The following is a 20,216-nucleotide window of genomic DNA, read 5'->3' as shown; positions in this document are numbered from 1 at the left end:
ATACATAATGAATAAGAATGCATAATATTTTATAAATTGTAGATAAATGCACTATTAACCCTAAGCTGCCCTAACCTAATCACCTAATCACCTCCCATATACTGTAGGTATGAGGGGTGGTTAGTTTATTAAGGCATAATAAATGGTAACCATCATTAATAAGCCAATTAACCCCCATACAGGCATGAGGGGTGGTTAGTTGATTAAGGCTTAATAAATTGTAACCGTCATTACTCACCTAACTACCTGCTACATGTATGAGGGGAGGTTAGCTGATTAAGGCCTAATCAATGCTAACCATGTTTAATCATATAATCAACCCCCATAAAGATAAGAGGGGTGCTTTGTTAATTAAGGCCTAATAAATGGTAACCATCATTAATCAACCAATAAAATCAACCAATAACCCCGATACAGCCTAAGCCGCTACCTCCTAACGCAAACTAGAACTACACTAACACCTAAACCACCCTTTAACCCCTTAACGACACAAGTCGTACAGGGTACGTCGCACACAACCTGGTCTTAAAAGACCAGCGACATACCCTGTACGACTTTGGGGATTAAAGCGGCTGGAAGCGATCCTGATCGCTTCCAGCCGCTTTACAGTTATTGCAGTGATGCCTCGATATCGAGGCATCCTGCAATAACATTTTTCCCCCATCCGATGCAGAGAGAGCCACTCTCTGCACCGGCATCGATGGCCGCAATCGTTGGTGATTGGGAGCTGACGTGGGAGGCGGGTGGGCAGCCATCGATGAAAGGCTGAAGACAGAGGGGGGCGGGATCGCGGGCGGGGTTGTCGGGAGCGCGCACCAGAGCACGCGCGTGCACGGGGGGTGGCGGTTGGGCGCGTGCACGGGGAGGGAGCGGGTGGGAACCGCTTCACTACAGAAAAAACCTAACAGTAAGGGGGGATAAAATCCCTAATAAAAGTAAATCCAAGGGATCTGGGAGCGGGTGGGGGATTGGTCTGTGGGGGGGAAAAAGCTACACTACAGAAAAAAGGGGAAAAAAAAAAAAATACATTTTTATTTGCAAACTGGGTACTGGCAGAAAGCTGCCAGTACCCAAGATGGCTCCCAGTAAGTTAGAGGTGGAGGGTAGAGAGCTGTTTGGGGGGGGGATCAGGGAGGTTGGGGGCTAAAGGGGGATCCTACACAGCTGCATATGTAAATATGCTATACAATTTTTTTTATTTTTTTTAAATACACCTTTTATTTTAGTACTGGCAGACTTTCTGCCAGTACTTAAGATGGCGGGGACAATTGTGGGATGGGGGAGGGAAGAGAGCTGTTTGGGAGGGATCCTGGGGTGTGATGTGTCAGGTGGGAGGCTGATCTCTACACTAAAGCTAAAATTAACCCTGCAAGCACCCTACAAATGACCTAATTAACCCCTGCACTGCTGGGCATAATACACGTGTGGTGCGCAGCGGCATTTAGCGGCCTTATAATTACCAAAAACCAACACCAAAGCCATATATGTCTGCTATTTCTGAACAAAGGGGATCCCAGAGAAGCATTTACAATCATTTATGCCATACTTGCAAAAGTTGTTTGTAAATAATTTCAGTGAGAAACCTAAAATTGTGAAAAATTTTACGTTTTTTTTTTTATTTGATCGCATTTAGCGGTGAAATGGTAGCATGAAATATACCAAGATGGGCCTAGATCAATACTTGGGGTTGTCTACTACACTACACTAAAGCTAAAATTAACCCTAGACGCTCCCTACATGCTCCCTAATTAACCCCTTCACTGCTGGGCATAATACTGTGTGATGGGCAGTGGCATTTAGCGGCCTTCTAATTACCAAAAAGCAACGCCAAAGTCATATATGTCTGCTATTTCTGAACAAAGGGGATCCCAGAGAAGCATTTACAACCATTTATGCCATAATTGCACAAGCTGTTTGTAAATAATTTCAGTGAGAAACCTAAAGTTTGTGAAAATATTTGGGAAAAAGTGAACAATTTTTTTTATTTGATTGCATTTGGTGGTGAAATGGTGGCATGAAATATACCAAAATGGGCCTACATCAATACTTTGGGATGTCTTCTAAAAAAAAATATATACATGTCAATGGATATTCAGGGATTCCTGAAAGATATCAGTGTTCCAATGTAACTAGCGCTCATTTTGAAAAAAAAGTGGTTTGGAAATAGCAAAGTGCTACTTATATTTATTGCCCTATAACTTGCAAAAGAAGCAAAGAACATGTAAACATTGGGTATTTCTAAACTCAGGACAAAATTTAGAAACTATTTAGCATGGGTGTTTTTTGGTGATTGTAGATGTGTAACAGATTTTGGGGGTCAAAGTTAGAAAAAGTGTGTTTTTTTTTCCATTTTTTCCTCATATTTTATCATTTTTTTAAAGTAAATTATAAGATATGATGAAAATAATGGTATCTTTAGAAAGCTAATTTAATAGCGAGAAAAACAGTATATAATATGTGTGGGTACAGTAAATGAGTAAGAGGAAAATTACAGCTAAACACAAACACCGCAGAAATTTAAAAATAGCCCTAGTCCTTCAGGGAAAGAAATTGAAAAATGTCCCTGTCCTTAAGGGGTTAAACTAACCACCCTCTAAACTAAACCCCTTCCAAAAAAAAAATATCTAAGTTACAGAAAATAAAGAATACATTATAAATAAAACAATTTTTTTATACCCAACACTAAACTACATGCACTATAAAATAATCCACCCCACCCCAAAATACCCCCCATCCCTGACTATAAAATACATTACAATAGCCCTTAAAATGGCCTTTTGGAGGGCATTGCACTCAGCTCTTTTGCATTAAAAAAGTAATGCCTCTTTTAATACATGCTAGTATCTTATTAGCCTTAGAAGCCGATGCCCTGCATTGTGCACCCATCTTTAGCTCGTTATCTATTACTATTTCCAAATTTTCCAAATTCCTTTCCTCCTCTGTTTGGCTAAGTCTAGTCCCATTTAAATAATAGAATGCCTGCTTATTTTACTTCCAAAATGTAGAACCTAGCATTTCCTGGTATTTAATCTAATATTCCATTTACCTACCTATTCTTCTAATTTTTGCAGATCCCATTGTAACAAAAGTTCATCCTGCTCTGACCTAATGACCTTACACAACTTGGTAAAAAGAGAAAGGAATAGTGTGATCTCTCTTGATGACAGTAAGCTAAAACCCTATATTATCACATATATTTCTCAAATAGTAAAATAAAGTAAAATGGCATACAAAAATAGGGAAAGCGCTAAAAAATTAGGAGCTAACTGTGTGATGCAAACTATATGATGCAATGTGTTAATAACACTTGTGACAGAAAGCAAGGCCTGGTTATAAATGGAAGATATTTAAGACCAAGCATTGTACATGCTATTTCTCCTTTCAGTTAAAACCCCAGGGAGAAAGATTGTGTATTTGATTATGCAGTTGATAAACTGTGTTCTGGGTCCCTGGGGTTTGGGATAATTGGAGAGAGGGTGGGCCATTATCCCAGACAGCTGTGAAGCTGTCCAGCAGCTAATCACAGGTGTGGCTAATTAGAAGTTGTGAGGGTTTAAATAGCAGCCTCACTTAGGCCTTGGGAGAGAGTTACACAGCTACAGAAGCTGGTGTGTGTGTTTGTTACACTGTGTAAAAGACTTTTGTTCCTGTGAACTGTAAAAGGACATTATTTTTACAAAGCACTTGTGGAATGCTGTGAAGTGCTGGGACACATTTAAAAGTACTTAACATTGCTGCAGAGGAAGGATTTCCCTCTTTTTAAAATGAACTGCCTGTTTGTTATTGCTGTGAAAAATAAAGCCTTTTAAACTACAGTGGACTGTCCTGTGCTGCATTTGTGCCCTAGAAGACCGTGGTTAAAAGTGTTCCTGTTACACTTGGTGAAGAATGTGGGCAACCACGTTGTATGTCTGTGGGCATAATAATCTGCAAGCAACATGGAGGAAGTCATTAAAGCTTTGATCCATTCTAATGCTATACAGCAGGAGACTAACAGAAAAGCTGCTGAAAATAGTGCAGCACTGCAACAGTTGGTCTTGGTCCAGTCAGAGAGTGCTATGCTGCTGGCTAAATCACAGAAGGAGAACACTGAATTGTTGATACAACAGATGGCTGCTGTGCAAGCTGAGACATTCAGGAAGACCCGGGAAGAGCAACAAAGTGCTACACAAACTCTGCAACGAGAGGTTCAAGCCATATCAGAATTACTGAACTCTGAATATGTTGGTGGCATAGGTTCCAGAGTATTAAGGGCTAGTCATTATCTTCAAAAAATGACAGCAGCTGATGATGTTGAGGCGTATCTTTTGGCATTTGAACGCACAGCAGAAAGAGAAAAATGGCCGACAGTTGAGTGGGCGAGTATACTTGCGCCATTTCTTAGTGGTGAACCTCAGAAGGCCTACTTTGATTAAGAGCCAGCACAAGCCAGTGACTATGAGAAATTGAAAGCAGAAATCCTTGCATGCCTGGGGGTGACTTTGGCAGTCCGTGCACAAAGATTCCATTCCTGGATGTTTTCATCTCATAATGCTGCAAGATCCCAGATGTTCGACCTTATACACTTTGCCAGGAAGTGGCTGCAACCAGAGGTTAATTCGGCTACCAAAATAGTGGAACTACTGGTGATGGACCGGTTTCAGCGTGGATTACCTGCTTCCCTGCGGCGGTGGGTTAATCAAGATGATCCTCAAACAGCGGATCAGTTGATTGTATTGGTCGAAAGATTTATAGCTTCAGGAGAAGTTTTGCAACAATCTTCAATGGATCAGCCCCACAATCCCAAGTCCCAGAGCTCTACAAGAACTGGTAAGACTGTTCAGGGGATAAAGGGGATAAGAGAGCAGCAGGTGTATAGGCAAAACACCAGAGACATTTCCCCAGGAATTAAGGAAACATTTAAATATAACCAACCTGTAAGATGTTTTAAATGTAATGAGGTTGGGCATATTGCTAGAGACTGTGATAAAGATGAATTTATGGACTGTAATGTTGCACATTCACTATTGTCTAATAGCAACAGCTCTGTTAATAATGATTCCCATGGGTGTACTGTGACGGTTAATGGTAAAGTGTCTAGGGCTTTGCTTGATTCAGGAAGTATGGTCACACTAGTGGCTAAATCTTTAGTACCAGATGCAGTATTAGATTATGGGGAAAAAATTGGAATTATCTGTGTTCATGGAGATAAACGGGAATATCCTACAGCTGAGGTGGAGATTGAGACTCAGTGTGGTAAATTAAAATGTTGTGTGGGTGTAGTACCAAATTTAGCCCATGAGGTGGTGATAGGGAGAGATTTTCCAAAATTTCTGGAGTTATGGGAATCTCCAGAAATATGTCAAACTTCTGATATTTATGTATTTCCTTTTTCTGAAACTGATTTTGAAGGGGGTTCCATTGAAAAGGAGAAAAATAAGATTTATTGCCCTATGCCTGTATTAGTAGGTGATCAACCTTCTCAGAGTAATGAAGTACCAAGTACTAGCTCGGAAAATATTGATGATTTGATAGATTTGGTTGGTGGCCCTGGTAATTTTAAAAAAGCCCAATGGGAGGATCCAACATTTGTAGAGGCAAGAAATAATATCAGGGTTATAAATGATGTTGTGTCACAGCCAGGAAATGTATTACCCTACCCTTATTTTGAAGCAGTTAATGATTTGGTATATTGTGTAGAGAAGAAAGGAACAGACATTGTTAAACAACTTTTGGTTCCCCAGACTTTTAGAAACACTGTATTAAATTTTGCACATAACCACATTCTAGGGGGGCATTTGGGAGTTGAGAAAACCAAAGAGAGAGTTCTTAGAAGGTTTTATTGGCCAGGGATATTTGTAGCCATCAAGGATTATTGTGCTTCATGCCCTAAGTGTCAACTTACAGCTCCTGCTAAAGATTTTCGTAACCCTTTAGTGCCCTTGCCTATAATTGATGTGCCGTTTGAAAGAATTTCTATGGACTTGGTGGGTCCGCTGGTTAAAGCTGCTAGAGGACATCAGTATATACTGGGAATCCTTGATTATGCTACACGTTATCCTGAGGCAGTTCCCCTTCGTAACAGCTCTGCAAAGTCCATAGCAAAATAACTCATGCTAATGTTTAGCAGGGTCGGGATACCTAAGGAAATTTTGACAGACCAAGGAACTCCATTTATGTCCAGGGTTACAAAAGAATTGTGTAAGTTGTTTGGCATAAAACAAATAAGGACCTCAGTATATCACCCTCAGACTGATGGTTTAGTAGAAAGGTTTAACAAAACTCTCAAAAGTATGCTAAGAAAGGTAATTGACACAGATGGGAGAAATTGGGACCTTCTGTTACCCTATTTAATGTTCTCTATCAGGGAGGTTCCCCAGGCTTCTACAGGTTTTTCCCCATTTAAACTGTTATATGGGCGGCATCCCAGGGGATTACTAGATATAGTTAAAGAGACTTGGGAGCAAGAGACAAAACCTTATCGAAGTATTATTGAACATATTTCAGAAATGCAGGATCGTATCGAAGCTGTCATGCCCATTGTAAGGGAACATATGGGAAAAGCACAGGAAGCACAAAAGTACAGCTACAACCGTAATGCTAGAGCCAGGGTGTTTCAACCTAGGGATAGGGTGTTAGTTCTGGTCCCTACAGTTGAAAATAAATTCTTGGCTACTTGGCAGGGCCCATATGAGATAATTGAGATGTTAATTACAAAGTAAGTCAGCAAGGGAGAAGGAAACCTGAGCAAATATATCATATAAATCTGTTAGAAACCTTGGAAAGATAGGGAAGTTTTAGTTGCCTTAAAACCTACAGAACTCCCTGTCACTGAACCAGAGGTAAATATATTGGAAACCCTATCTGTACATCAGAAGAAAGAGGTCAAGTATTTTATTAGAATGAACAAAGAGGTATTTTCTGTGGTACCGGGAAAAACTAATGTTATTAAGCATGACATAATAGAACCAGGGAAGGTCTGCCTTAAACCCTATAGGGTCCCTGAGGCTCGTAGAAAGGCTATTAAACTGGAGGTAGAAAAAATGTTAAAGCTTGGGGTAATTGAGGAATCACAAAATGAGTGGAACAGTCCAATCGTGCTTGTTCCAAAGCCGGATGGTTCATTAAGGTTCTGTAATGACTTTCGTAAGCTTAATTGTGTTTACAAATTTGACACCTACCCAATGCCTAGAGTAGATGAGTTGATAGAAAGGCTAGGAAAAGCACATTATCTCACTACAATTGATTTAACAAAAGGGTATTGGCAGGTGCCTCTCACTAGTCAAGCAAAGGAAAAGACAGCTTTTTCAACCCCAGAGGGCTTATTTCAGTATACGGTGTTGCCATTTGGTTTACATGGGGCCCCCGGCAACATTCCAGAGGATGATGGATAGAATTCTGAAACCCCATGTTCATTATGTGGCAGCATATTTGGATGATGTTATAATTTATAGTACAGATTGGGAATCCCATCTTCCAAAAGTTCAAGCAGTACTTGATGCAATACGGTCCGCTGGGTTAACTGCCAATCCTGCAAAATGTACTGTTGGTTTACAGGAAGCTAAGTACTTGGGTTATACTACTGGTAGAGGATTAGTTAAACCTCAGACAACAAAAGTAGAGGCCATACAGAACTGGCCACAGCCTCTAACTAAAAAACAAGTAAGAGCATTTATTGGGATAACTAGTTATTATAGATGGTTTATCCCGAATTTCGCTACAATTGCGGCACCCTTGACAGATCTCACAAAAGCAAGGGCCACAATTATGATAAAATGGTCCCCAGAAGCAGAAGAAACTTTTAAGCATTTGAAAGATGCCCTTTGTGCCCATCCAGTTTTGGTAACCCCCAATTTCGCTAAAGATTTTATTGTACAGACAGATGCCTCTGATGTTGAGGTTTAGGAGCAGTTCTCTCGCTGGAGTGTCAGGGAGAAGAGCATCCTGTCCTTTTCCTAAGCAGAAAACTTATTTCACAGGAAAAGAACTATTCTATAGTGGAGAAAGAATGCCTTGCCATTAAGTGGGCTTTAGAGACCCTTAGGTACTCTCTGTTGGGAAGAAAATTTTAATTAATGCTCCTCTCACATGGATGAGTCAGAATAAGGAAAAAAATTCAAGGGTTACTTGGTGGTTTCTTAGCTTGCAACCCTTCAATTTTACTGTTGAGCACAGGACTGGTCTTTTGCAGGGAAATGCTGATGGTTTGTCTCGGGTACATTCATTGATGTCCATGGTCGCTCAACCCACTGGGTGTGAGCTGGGGGGAGGATATGTGACAGAAAGCAAGGCCTGGTTATAAATAGAAGATATTTAAGACCAAGCATTGTACATGCTATTTCTCCTTTCAGTTAAAACCCCAGGGAGAAAGATTGTGTATTTGATTATGCAGTTGATAAACTGTGTTCTGGGTCCCTGGGGTTTGGGATAATTGGAGAGAGGGTGGGCCATTATCTCAGACAGCTATGAAGCTGTCCAGCAGCTAATCACAGGTGTGGCTAATTAGAAGTTGTGAGGGTTTAAATAGCAGCCTCACTTAGGCCTTGGGAGAGAGTTACATAGCTACAGAAGCTGGTGTGTGTTTGTTACACTGTGTAAAAGACTTTTGTTCCTGTGAACTGTAAAAGGACATTATTTTTACAAAGCACTTGTGGAATGCTGTGAAGTGCTGGGACACATTTAAAAGTACTTAACTTTGCTGCAGAGGAAGGATTTCCCTCTTTTGAAAATTAACTGCCTGTTTGTTATTGCTGTGAAAAATAAAGCCTATTAAACTACAGTGGACTGTCCTGTGCTGCATTTGTGCCCTAGAAGACCGTGGTTAAAAGTGTTCCTGTTACACACTACTATGATTGCAAATAACAAGAAAAAGAGGGGAACCTTAATTAATATAAGGTACTGTGATGTTAACTAACATTTAATAAATGCATTAAAATATGAATGAATGTGAATAAATGCACATAAATTCATCTTAATCAGTGAGAAAAATATTATATAGTTTATATGATTATAATAAACATAGAAATGGATGCTGGCATCAAAATTACAATAAAAAACAAATACAAGATAAGTTAAAACACAATTGGTAATTGATATTCTGATCTTGTGGACCTAGTGATTCCTATAGAAAAGAATCAGTATATCTGTGCTCAAAAGCGGAAAGCATATCAGTCTGTTTTATAGATGGTACAGTAAAAATGTTAAGACTTTAACTTGAAAGTGCCCAGTCTTTCAGATAGTCGTAACTATAGAAAAGGAGACCGCACCAAACACAGTCTACGATTACCTTGATTTCTCTCCTACGGTTGGTGTTTTGTGTAATGATCAGTGATCATTTGTTTCACTCCTCTCTGGTTACGTGACCTAAGGTTGACAAATCAGAATGAGTGGCGTTTTATTGTTGATTTCTCGATTCCACTTTGTATACAATGTTGCTTCTGAATTAGCGCATGCAGCAAATCAAAATAAAGTAACAGTTTAAAGCGGAGTAGTATAATTAAATTCCTTTACAGGTTCTTTTAGCTGCTGTTTCTGTCCAGCTTTTCTTATGGGGCTGCTGTATCTGTCCAGCTCACTGTGTAGGAATTAGGAGATATAAGCGTTCACAAAGAAGCGCCTCAACAGGATATTTAAGCTTTAGGTAAACACTCATTAGAATCACAAAGTGTACCCTGCACCTGTCAGCTTCTATATAGAACTTACAAAGAAATGGGTGATCAAATTCTACATGTTTCGGCTGGTAATGACCTGCCTTTATCTAGATCTTTGTATCATCTGCAAAAAATGTGATGTTGCTATTTAATCCATGCTTCAAGTCATTAATACAAATATTAAAAAGAGCAGGGCCCAGTATTGATACGTGGGGGACAAAACTGATTACTTATGTCCAATCTGAGTATGATCATTTTACTACTACTCATTGCTCCCTGTCTTTTATCCAGTTATTTATCCATAAGCTAACATTTTCAGATATTACCAGTCCCTTAATTTTGTACATTAATCTCTCATCTGGCACTGTATCAAATGCCTTTGCAAAATCCAAGTATATAACATCAACTGATTCCCTTTTATCTATATTTTTACTTACTTCATCGTAGAATCTAATTAGATTAGTTTGACATGATCTATTTCTCATAAAACCATGATTACATGAACTCATAGGGGTAGATTTATTAAGCAGCGGATGCTGCAATCTACCCCCTATCTAAGACCGCTGCTCCTTAACTTGTCCGCACCTCTGAGGTGGCGGACAGCAAATCATCCTGATCCAATCAGGATGATTGACACCCTCTGCTAGTGGCCGATTGGCTGCAAATGTGCAGGGGGTGGCATTTCACACGCATTTCACCACAAATGCTAGTGCAATGTTAAATGCTGACAGCGTATGCTGTCGGCATTTAGCAATGTCCGCACGCCATTTGATAATTCGGCCCCATAATCCCACTAATATACTCATCAATATAATCCCTTATAATCCCTTCAAGTATCTTCCCCATTAGTGATGTCAGACTAACTGGTCTACAGCTTCCTGGATCAGCCCAAAAGTCTAACTCACTTCAGGTTTAACGCAGTTGGTCTGTTTTTTGTTTTTTTTACAGTGCGTCCCATAGAAGTCACAGTATCTGAAGTCCTTTTGCTCTAATCATCAGTCTTTTGCTCTAGCATTAACTTTTTACTTTTAATTATTTTTTTTTTACTTTGAGCGCAGTTAGTTCAAAGTGAAAAAATAATTTAGCATGGCACTTGTAATCTGTCCGATGATAAGCAAACATTAAGAGACCAATATTAGTTGGTCTCTTAATATAAAACATAAAAAACATACAATATATACAGTAGTTGAAAGAATATGCATCATACATAAGAATGCATAATATTTTATAAATTGTAGATAAATGCACTATTAACCCTAAGATGCCCTAACCTAATCACCTAATCACCTCCCATATACTGTAGGTATGAGGGTGGTTAGTTTATTAAGGCATAATAAATGGTAACCATCATTAATAAGCCAATTAACCCCCATACAGACATGAGGGGTGGTTAGTTGATTAAGGCTTAATAAATGGTAACCATCATTACTCACCTAACCACCCCCTACATGTATGAGGGGAGGTTAGCTGATTAAGGCCTAATCAATGCTAACCATCTTTAATCATATAATCAACCCCCTAGAAATGGATGCTGGCATCAAAATTACAATAAAAAACAAATACAAGATAAGTTAAAACACAATTGGTAATTGATATTCTGATCTTGTGGACCTAGCGATTCCTATAGAAAAGAATCGGATATCTGTGCTCAAAAGCGGAAAGCATATAAGTCCGTTTTATAGATGGTACAGTAAAAATGTTAAGACTTTAACTTGAAAGTGCCCAGTCTTTCAGATAGTCATAACTATAGAAAAGGAGACCGCACCAAACACAGTCTACGATTACCTTGATTTCTCTCCTACGGTTGGTGTTTTGTGTAATGATCAGTGATCATTTGTTTCACTCCTCTCTGGTTACGTGACCTAAGGTTGACAAATCAGAATGAGTGGCGTTTTATTGTTGATTTCTCGATTCCACTTTGTATACAATGTTGCTTCTGAATTAGCGCATGCAGCAAATCAAAATAAAGTAACAGTTTAAAGCGGAGTAGTATAATTAAATTCCTTTACAGGTTCTTTTAGCTGCTGTTTCTGTCCAGCTTTTCTTATGGGGCTGCTATATCTGTCCAGCTCACTGTGTAGGAATTAGGAGATATAAGCGTTCACAAAGAAGCGCCTCAACAGGATATTTAAGCTTTAGGTAAACACTCATTAGAATCACAAAGTGTACCCTGCACCTGTCCAGCTTCTATATAGAACTTACAAAGAAATGGGTGATCAAATTCTACATGTTTTGGCTGGTAATGACCTGCCTTTATCAAGATCTTTGTATCATCTGCAAAAATTGTGATGTTGCTATTTAATCCATGCTTCAAGTCATTAATATAAATATTAAAAAGAACAGGGCCCAGTACTGATACGTGGGGGACAAAACTGATTACTTATGTCCAATCTGAGTATGATAATTTTACTACTACTCATTGCTCCCTGTCTTTTATCCAGTTATTTATCCATAAGCTAACATTTTCAGATATTATCAGTCCCTTAATTTTGTACATTAATCTCTCATCTGGCACTGTATCCAACGCCTTTGCAAAATCCAAGTATATAACATCAACTGATTCCCTTTTATCTATATTTTTACTTACTTCATCGTAGAATCTAATTAGATTAGTTTGACATGATCTATTTCTCATAAAACCATGATTACATGAACTCATAGGGGTAGATTTATTAAGCAGCGGATGCTGCAATCTACCCCCTATCTAAGACCGCTGCTCCTTAACTTGTCCGCACCTCTGAGGTGGCGGACAGCAAATCATCCTGATCCAATCAGGATGATTGACACCCTCTGCTAGAGGCCGATTGGCTGCAAATGTGCAGGGGGTGGCATTTCACACGTATTTCACCACAAATGCTAGTGCAATGTTAAATGCTGACAGCGTATGCTGTCGGCATTTAGCAATGTCCGCACGCCATTTGATAATTCGGCCCCATAATCCCACTAATATACTCATCAATATAATCCCTTATAATCCCTTCAAGTATCTTCCCCATTAGTGATGTCAGACTAACTGGTCTACAGCTTCCTGGATCAGCCCAAAAGTCTAACTCACTTCAGGTTTAACGCATTTGGTCTGTTTTTTGTTTTTTTTACAGTGCGTTCCATAGAAGTCACAGTATCTGAAGTCCTTTTGCTCTAATCATCAGTCTTTTGCTCTAGCATTAACTTTTTACTTTTAATTATTTTTTTTTTACTTTGAGTGCAGTTAGTTCAAAGTGAAAAAATAATTTAGCATGGCACTTGTAATCTGTCCGATGATAAGCAAACATTAAGAGACCAATATTAGTTGGTCTCTTAATATAAAACATAAAAAACATACAATGGAAGACTCTATGACCTGAATATGTATAGTTTATAGGAGAGAAGGGAAAGAGGTGACATGATAAAAACCTTCAAATAAATGACAGGACTTAATAAAGTGGAAGCTGAAAGCATTTTCCACAAAAAAAAAAAATTGCCAAAACAAGGGGTCACAATCTTAAGTCAGAGGGAAGCAGATTCAGGAGGTAGCATTTTTTTTTTGCAGAAAGGGTGGTAGATTAACGGAACAAACTTACAATTGAGATGGTAAATACAAAGGGGGATATTTATCAAAGGTATGTCGGACCTGATCCGACAGTGAGGATCAGGTCCGACATACCTCCCTGAATGCGGAGAGCAATACGCTCTCCGTATTCAGCATTACACCAGCAGCTCTTGTGAGCTGCTGGTGCAACGCTGCCCCCTGCAAACTCATGGCCAATCAGCAGGGGGTGTCTCTGCTCAGAGCAGGCGGACAGGTTATGGAGCAGCGGTCTTTAGACCGCTGCTTCATAACTGCTGTTTCTGGCGGGTCTGAAGACTCGCCAGAAACACATTCCTCAAGCTCCATCCAGAGCTTGATAAATGGGCCTCAAAGGCTGTAAATGAATTTAAAAATGCCTGGGACACGCGTAAGGCTATCTTAAGAGAAAAGTAATGTAATATGGGTGGGCTACCATCAAATTCTATCGGTTAGATTACGAGTTGTGCGTTAGGTTGAAAAAGCAGCGTTAACAGGTCCTAAGGCTGCTTTTTCCCTACTGCTGCTATTACAAGTCTTGCAGGTTTAGGGGCACCGCACACTTCTTTGGCCTTACCGCAAAACGACTTACGTAAACTTTGTAAAGTCTTTTTTCTATGGGACTTTCATAGCGCTGATATTACGAGTCTGTCCCTCTACCTCCAAGATCCCTAACGCATTTAAAAGTCAGTAGTTAAAAGTTTTATGCTACAACACCGTAACATAAAACTCATAACTAAAGTGCTCAAAAGTACACTAACACCCATAAACTAACTATTAACCCCTAAACCAAGGCCCTCCCGCATTGCAAACACTAAAATAACATTTTTAACCCCTAATCTACTGCTCCGGTCACCGCCGCCACCTACATTATATTTATGAACCCGTAATCTGCTGCCCCCAATATCGCCGACACCTACATTATATTTATAAACCCATAATCTGCCACCCCAATGTCGCTGCAACCTACCTACACTTATTAACCCCTAATCTGCTACCCCCAACGTCGCCACCACTATAATAAACATATTAACCCCTAAACTGCCGCACTCCCACCTTGCACACATTAGTTAATTATTATTAACCCCAAATCTGCCGTCCCTAACATCGCCGCCACTTACCTTCATTTATTAACCCCTAATCTGCCGCCCCCAACGCCGCCGCCACTATACTAAATGTATTAACCCCTAAACCTAAGTCTAACCCTAGCCCTAACACCCCCTAATTGAAATATAATTTAAATAAATCTAACTAAAAATTCCTATCATTACCTAAATAATTCCTATTTAAAACTAAATACTTACCTGTAAAATAAACCCTAAGCTAGCTACAATATAACTAATAGTTACATTGTAGCTATCTTAGGGTTTATTTTTATTTTACAAGCAAGTTTGAATTTATTTTAACTAGGTAGAATAGTTATTAAATAGTTATTAACTATTTAATAACTACCTAGCTAAAATAAATACAAAAGTACCTGTAAAATAAAACCTAACCTAAGTTACAATAACACCTAACACTACACTAAAATTAAATAAATAGACTAAATTAACAACAATTAAATAAATTAAATTAGCTAAAGTACAAAAACAAACAAACACTAAATTACAGAAAATAATAAACAAATTACAAGATATTTAAACTAATTAAACCTAATCTAATAGCCCTATCAAAATAAAAAAAGCCCCCCAAAATAAAAAAAAACCCTAGCCTAAACTAAACTATCAATAGCCCTTAAAAGGACCTTTTGCAGGGCATTTCCCCAAAGTAATCAGCTCTTTTACCTGTAAAAAAAATACAAACAACCCCCCCACAGTAAAACCCACCACCCACACAAACATCCCCCCAAATAAAATACTATCTAAAAAAAACTAAGCTCCCCATTGCCCTGAAAAGGGCATTTGGATGGGCATTGCCCTTAAAAGGGTAGTTAGCTCTTTTGCGGACCAAACCCTAATCTAAAAAATAAAACCCACCCAATACATCCTGAAGATCAATTTACAGTTCTGAAGACCGGATATCCATCCTCAAGGAAGCGGCAGAAGTCTTCATCCAACCAGGCTGAAGTCCTCAACAAAGCTGGGAGAAGTCTTCATCCAAGCTGGGCAAAGTGGTCCTCCAGACGGGCAGAAGTCTTCATCCAGACGGCATCTTCTATCTTTATCCATCCGATGCAGAGCGGCTCCATCTTCTAGACATCTCACGCGGAGCATCCTCTTCTACTGACGACTACCCAATGAATGAAGGTTCCTTTAAGTGACGTCCCTTAGATTCTAATTGGCTGATAGAATAAAGGTAGAAAAAATCCTATTGGCTGATGCAATCAACCAATTGGAATAAAGTTCAATCCTATTGGCTGATCAAATCAGCCAATAGGATTAAGCTTGCATTCTATTGGCTGATTGGAACAGCCAATAGAATGCAAGCTCAATCCTATTGGCTTGGATGAAGACTTCTCCCGGCTTCGATGAGGCCAAGTTGGATGAAGACTTCTGCCGCTTCCTTGAGGTTGGATGTCTTCAGAACTGTAAGTCGATCTTCAGGGGGTTAGCGTTAGGTTTTTTTAAGGGTGTATTGGGTGGGTTTTATTTGTAGGTTAGGGTTTGGGCCGTAAAAGAGCTAACTGCCCTTTTAAGGGCAATGCCCATCCAAATGCCCTTTTCAGGGCAATGGGGAGCTTAGGTTTTTTTAGATAGTATTTTATTTGGGGGGTTGGTTGTGTGGGTGGTGGGTTTTACTGTTGGGGGGGGTGTTTGTATTTTTTTTACAGGTAAAAGAGCTGATTACTTTTGGGCAATGCCCTGCAAAAGGCCCTTTTAAGGGCTATTGGTAGTTTAGTTTAGGCTAGGGTTGTTTTTATTTTGGGGGGGCTTTTTTATTTTGATAGGACTATTAGATTAGGTGAAATTAGTTTAAATATCTTGTAATTTGTTTATTATTTTCTGTAATTTAGTGGTTTTTTTTTTTTTGTACTTTAGCTAATTTTATTTAATTTATTTAATTGTTGTTAATTTAGTTAATTTATTTAATTATAGTGTAGTGTTAGGTGTTATTGTAACTTAGGTTAGGTTTTATTTTACAGGTACCTTTGTATAAAAATAAACCCTAAGATAGCTACAATGTAACTATTAGTTATATTGTAGCTATCTTAGGGTTTATTTTATAGGTAAGTATTTTGTTTTAAATAGGAATAATTTAGTTAATGATAGTAATTTTTATTTAGATTTATTGTAATTATATTTAAGTTAGGGGGTATTATGGTTAGGGTTAGACAGATTTAGAGGTTAATACATTTAGTATAGTGGCGGCGACGTTGGGGATGGCAGATTAGGGGTTAATAAATGTAGGTAGGTGGCGGCGATGTTAGGGACAGCAGATTAGGGGTTAATAATATTTAACTAATGTTTGCGAGGCGGTTAATATGTTTATAATAGTGGCGGCGACATTGGGGACAGCAGATTAGGGGTTAATAAGTGTAGGTAGGTTGCGGCGACATTGGGGGCGGTAGATTAGGGGTTAATAAATATAATGTAGGTGGCGGTGATGTTGGGGGCAGCATATTAGGGGTTCATAAGTATAATGTAGGTGGCTGCGGTGTCCGGAGCGGCAGATTAAGGGTTAATAAGTATAATGTAGGTGTCAGCGATGTCGGGGGCGGCAGATTAGGTGTTAATAAGGGTTAGATTAGGGGTGTTTAGACTCGGGGTTCATGTTATTGTGTTAGGTGTAGACATAAAAAAATTTTCCCCATAGGAATCAATAGGGCTGCATTACTGAGTTTTACACTGCTTTTTTGCAGGTGTTAGACTTTTTCTTAGCCGGCTCTCCCCATTGATTCCAAGGGGGAAATCGTGCACGAGCACGTACGATCAGCTCACCACTGACTTTAGCAGCACTGGTATTGGAGTGAGGTAAGGATAAAGCACAAATACTCCATGCAATCAGTGGAGTTATTTGCTATACAGGTAAAATAAATTTCTCTTTATTTTAGCTAGGTAAGCTATTAAATAGTTAATAACTATTTAATAGCTATTGTACCTAGTTAAAATAAATTGAAATTTGCCTGTATAATAAAAATAAATCCTAAGATAGCTACAATATAATTATTATTTATATTGTAGCTATATTAGGGTTTATTTTAAAGGTAAGTATTTAGTTTTAAATAGGATTAATTTAGTTAATAATAGAAGTATTATTTAGATTTATTTAATTAATATTTAAGTTGGGGGGTGTTAGGGTTAGGGTTAGACTTAGGTTTAGGGGTTAATACATATATTATAGTTGCGGCGGGGTCAGGGAGCGGCGGTTTAGGGGTTAATACATATATTATAGTTGCGGTGGGCTCCGGGAGCGGTGGTTTAGGGGTTAATCATTTTATTAGAGTGTCGTGAGCTCCGGGAGTGGCGGTTTAGGGGGTAATAACTTTATTTAGTTGCGGCGGTGTAGGGGGGACAGATTAGAGGTGTTTAGACTCGGGGTACATGTTAGGGTGTTAGGTGTAGACAGCTCCCATAGGAATCAATGGGATGTCTAGCAGCATCGAACATGAACTTTCGCTATGGTAAGACTCCCATTGATTCCTATGGGATCCGCCCCCTCCAGGGCGGCGGGTTGAAAACCAGGTACGCTGGGCCGGAAAAGTGCCGAGCGTACCTGATAGTTTTTTGATAACTAGCAAAAGTAGTCAGATTGTGCCGCTCTTGTGTGCGGGAACATCTGTAGTGATGTAAGCATCGATCTGTGTTGGACTGAGTCCGGCGGATCGAAACTTAAGTCAAAAAATTCTACTTTTGCCGGTATCTAGCCTTTGATAACTAAGGCGAATCAGCCTCACCACAAATACGCTGCGGAATTCCAGCGTATTTGAGGTTGACGGCTTGATAACTACCCCCCTATGTGAATATTTCTCTTCTTGAGGACCTCTGTTATGATTGGGAGCAGTTAAAAAGAACGTCTGCAAAAAACCTGTTTTGGAATTAACACATTGTACATCATCGTTGTGCACAGTGTTGATTTATCATATAAAAAACACTAGCTCTTTCATAGCTTTTTTTAGAGTATAAAACAATGTTTGAATTAGCATACAAATACTTGAGAGCAAAGAATACACAAAATAAAGTATATCTATATATATAAAAAAAATGTTTTACCTGTTTTCACTCTAGACAAGCATTCTGAAGTTCCCTGCTAAGCCACTGCTGGTAGGATGCAAAGAGAGCTGCCATGTTTAAACCTAGGTTTTCTCTGTGCATCCTGTAACATCATCTTCTCAAAGAAGCCCCCTACTGTGACTGTAGTAAAACTATGAGACAGTTCACAAATTCAAGTCAAGCCATCAGATACTGTTTTGAGCTGTCAGATATTTCAAAACAGTAGTTGAGCTATCAGATGCTTATACCCTATACTGGTCATGTATAAAAACACAATTTATGCTTACATGATAAACTCATTTCTTTCATGGTGGTGAGAGTCTACAATCCATTGCACATGGGATTCACTTCCTAGCCACTAGGAGAAGGCAAAGTTTCCCAAAACTCTCAAAAACACTTCATCCCTCCCATCTCACTAGTATGCAAGTTATGCGTAGCCAAGCAAAGAGAAATATAAATAAAAAGGTGGTAAAGGACAAAGTAGGGAAAATAGAGGTGCAAAATAGGAACTCTCCCAATAAAATTATTTTCTTATTCATTAAATTTAGGTGGGTCTTATGGATTCTCACCACCATGAAAGAAATGTATTTATCAGGTAAGCATACATTTTGTTTTCTTTCAAAAGTTGGTGAGAGTCCACGATCCATTATACATGGGAACATATACCCAAGCTGTGAAGTCCACAAATAATGCTAGGTGGGATAAAAATGGTTAAGAAAAATAAAAAGGCAGATATCTATTTTCTAGACACCGCTGTCTGTAGGACTTTCTTACCAAAGGCCGCTTCAGAAGAAGCAAAAACATTAAGGGCCAGGTTACGATTGACAGTTGCATATGTTTGTGTACTTCAGCAGAAGTGCTCGTAATACAATTTGAAAATAAATGCGATCACCTAAGCGCAAAAGAAGTTAACGCATGTAGGGTAAGTGTGACTTAAGATCTCTGGTTAATGCTTGAATAAAAAGTGGCACAAAACACATTAAACATTAAATTTACTTACTTCACATTAAAAGTACAGTTGCACTCATAATAACACCATCTAATAAAATTGTAAAAAAAAAATATTGCACAAAAAGTTATTAAGGTTTAAAGCAATGGGTTAGCATGCAAGCAATAACTTTTTACTTTCAACTTGTAATACGAGCAAAAAGCTTTCTTCAAGTGCAGTTAGTGCACAAGTGGGAACGTTAATTAGCACTCTACTCATAATCTAACCCTAAAATGATAGAAATTAGTAAAAGTATGCAAGAATGACCATGTTGCTGTCTTCTAAATTTGCTCTACCGAAACGTCATTTTTAAAAGCCCAAGACGTAGACACAGATCTGGTAAAATGAGCTGTAATACGTTTTGGAGGAGATTTTTCTGCCTCCAAGTAAGCCTTGTGAATCAAGAGCTTAATCCAAGCAGCTAAAAAAACAGCTGAGGCCTTTAGGCTTTTTCGTGGATCTGAGAAATGAATGAACAGACTAGAATATTGCATAAAATCTTTGGTAGCTTGTAAGTAAAAATTTAAAGCCCTTACCACAGCCAAATTATTAAGTCTTTCCTCTGAATGTTGAGCTTTAGGACAGAATTAAGGCTGTGACACACTGCAAGCGATGCGGGGCGAGGCGATGCAGCTGCTTCGCACCGCATCGCATCACTTCTAAAGTTAAATTATTTCATCTCTGAGTGCTCAGCTACGCGACCTGATACAGCAGAGTGCTCAGAGATGAAAAGGCAGGACACACTGAGCGCGCACATCCGCATCTACATGCTGCGCACCGCTCCGTTTGCAGTGTGTCACAGCCTTTAGAAGAAAAGGAAATACAATATCTATGTTATCAGTAGAGATGACTTTTGGTAAGAAATCAAACTTAGAGTCTGATATTCAAAATCTTGCCAATCAGGC

Source organism: Bombina bombina, chromosome 1 (assembly GCF_027579735.1).
Source record: "Bombina bombina isolate aBomBom1 chromosome 1, aBomBom1.pri, whole genome shotgun sequence".
Lineage (NCBI taxonomy): Eukaryota > Metazoa > Chordata > Amphibia > Anura > Bombinatoridae > Bombina > Bombina bombina.
This window is presented reverse-complemented; position numbering follows the sequence as displayed.